The 2,987-nt window shown below is 38.8% G+C and overlaps 1 non-coding gene across 1 annotated transcript; it reads left to right on the forward strand.

Annotated features, from left to right (window-relative positions):
• The first annotated feature begins 2,462 nt into the window (after positions 1-2,462).
• On the forward strand, positions 2,463-2,569 carry LOC131247546 (small nucleolar RNA R71). Its single transcript, XR_009171828.1, has one exon. It is a non-coding gene; the product is annotated as a small nucleolar RNA R71 (small nucleolar RNA).
• The last annotated feature ends 418 nt before the right edge of the window (positions 2,570-2,987 follow it).

A 2,987-nucleotide genomic window follows, 5' to 3' on the forward strand; every position in this document is an offset into this window, starting at 1 on the left:
TAGGTTTCTCAACAAGATCATCCAAAAGGCCTTTTTGTAATAAACTTAGATGCCTTGGAGCATGATTTTCAAGAGAAATTTATGGGCCTCTGCAAAAAATCATTGATGAATCGCTTAAGATATCCAAAGTATATATGATTCACCTGTGACAGACAAATTTTCAAAGTTAAAGCAATATGGTGAATCAAAGACTACAAGTAAGTGAAATTTAGAAAAAATTGCAGTAGGTGATGTAGCCTCAATACATTCCGAAGTTTCAAACTTAGATTCAATTTTTAGATCCTCTCCCTTTGATGGTAAACATTCAGGATCTGTGGAAGGAGGTTCTTCAGAGTAAGGATTCTCTTGGTCAGTATCAACTATCGAGGTATTATCTCGTAAGGTATTCACCATATTTTGTATCATAGGATCATTTGAATCTTTAAATTGTACCAAGCAATCTTCTAGAGAGTCGAAACATTCAGCTGAAAGGAGTACATTCACCATATCGAGATCTGTGATAATATGCCTAATAACACCTTTATCTTTTTCGAGAGTAGAAATGAGTATACTCTCCTGTTTTTTCTTAAGGTGGGATGAAATCACCACTGGGTATGTCTCTTCTTGACTTAAATAAATATGTTTAAGATCAGCAGGTAAAGGTTTTAGGTCAAGCTTCGGTATCTTAAAGCTAGACGATAAAGGCATTACATCAGTTTGGGGTAAATCTTCAAATTGTGGCCTCCGCTAGTTAACTTCAAGTACCGACGCAGTTTCAAGCATGGCATCCATCTCCCTAATTGTGCATTCATCCAAATCAGGGGAGTGGGCCAAACACGTCTCAAGAGGATCGGAGTATAGAGTCAGGAGCGCTCTATCTTCCACGAACAAGTCAATCATGTTAATGTCATGGGCCTCGTCATCATCATCTGCCTGTTTGCTCATATTGAAAAAGATATTAAGCTCTAATGTCATATTTCTGAAAGATAAACTCATAACTCTATTCCTACAATTAATTATTGCACTTGATGTAGTAAGGAATAGGCAGCCAAGAATGACAGGAATCTAAGTGCTCATGTCCATGATGGGTTAAGTATCCAGGACAATAAAATCTACTGGATAGTAGAATTTGTCAGCCTGGACCAACACATCCTCAATGATCCCTCTCGGTACACGAATCAATCGATCGGCAAGTTGTAAAGTGGTCCGGGTGGGTTTTAATTCACCTAGGCCCAGTTGTTCGTAAACTGAGTAAGGAATTAGATTAACACTCGCCCCTAAGTCAAGAAGTGCATGCTCAATTTAGTAGTTACCAATTACACAAGTGATGGTTGGGATACCGGGGTCTTTGTACTTTTGTGGCACATCTTGTTTAAGGATGACTCACTTTTTCTATCAGAAAAATTCTCTATTAAATAGTTTGTCGTCTCTTGGTAGTTCATAGATCTTTCAAAAATTTAGCGTATGAAGGGATTTATTTAATGACATCCAGTAGAGGAATATTGACCTTCACTTGTTTAAGCACCTCTAGAATATCGTGAGAGTTTGATAGAGGTTTTGCTGCAATCAACCACTGAGGGAATGGAGCAATCGGCCTACCTTGAGGTTCCGATTCTAACTCATGTGGGGCAATGCTAGGTCTATCATCCATGTCTTTTTCCGGGTCCTTAGAATTTTCAGTCTTTACCGGAATAGATTTGTCAATTGTTTTATCACTCTTAAGAGTGGTGATAGACTTAGATTGTTCCACAATGATTTGAAGAGCTTGGGTCACTAATTTTGTATTGCGGTTTAGGGTTGAGGAGAGGTTGGGTCGGAAAGATCCCTTTCTCCCCAATTGAAATTTTTATCTCACACCCTTGTATGGCCTTTGAAAGGTCTTGAATTGCTTGCAATATATTCTGATTGAAAAGCTCTTGATTTTGAAGGTGTTTTAAGATCGAATCCTCCTAAAGGTTCCCTTGATTTAAGAATTGGTTAGGGAATCCTTAAGGAGTAGCAGTTTGTCCATTTCTCCAGCTGGAGTTGTATGTATTTGAGGTAGGTACATTGAAAGGTCTTTGGTAGTTGTTCACGGCATTTGACTGCTCATTTAGAATTTCTTAGAAAGTAGGTATTGTTGGACAATTTTTATTTGTATGTATGTTGCAAGCGTAAATACTGCAAAATACTTCCTTAGCCTTATCCTTCTGAACTTCCATGGCCTTGACTCTTCTTGTGAGATTGGCCACCCTTGCACTCAAGTCATCTTCTTCTTTTAAAGCATACATTCCTCCCCCTTTCTTTGATTGAGTAGGCCCTTAGAAGTGGTAGGTTTTGGAGAGATGTCCCATGATTGTACATTTTCAGCAAGTCCGTCTAAATAATCCCACACATCATTGACATCTTTGTTCATGAATTCCCTATTACACATCGTCGCGACCAATTGGAGTATGGAAGATGTCAGTCCATCGTAGAAGAAATTTGTGATGCACCCTATTTTAAAACCGTGTTATGGGCATGAACTGACAAGATCCTTGAACTGCTCCCAATATTAGAAGAATGTTTCATCCTCCTTTTGGGAGAAGTTCATGATTGACTTTCTGAGCATGTTCATTTTATGATATGGGAAAATTTTCTTAGTGAACTCCCTTGTCACATCGTTCCATCTACCAATCGATCATGGATGTAGCGAGTGCAACCACGTCTTAGCCTTTTCTTTTAAGGAGAAGGGAAAGAGTTTTTGCCCAATCGTGTCCTCAGACACATTAGGAAAGTATAGAGTGGTTATTATCTCATAAAACTCTTTCAAGTGTAGATATGGATTATCAGATTCAAGTCCATGAAATTTTGGAAGGAGTTGGATCACTCCCAGCTTGATATTCATATGTCTTGCATTCTCTAGAAAAATCATGCAAGATGGTGTGATCACCCCCGCCGGTTGTAAATAATCTCATAGAGTACGAGGCGAGGGTGTATGATGCACCTCATTCTCATCCTGAGCTTCCTCAACTTGAAGTTGAGGTAGA

Source organism: Magnolia sinica, chromosome 5, assembly GCF_029962835.1.
Source record: "Magnolia sinica isolate HGM2019 chromosome 5, MsV1, whole genome shotgun sequence".
Lineage (NCBI taxonomy): Eukaryota > Viridiplantae > Streptophyta > Magnoliopsida > Magnoliales > Magnoliaceae > Magnolia > Magnolia sinica.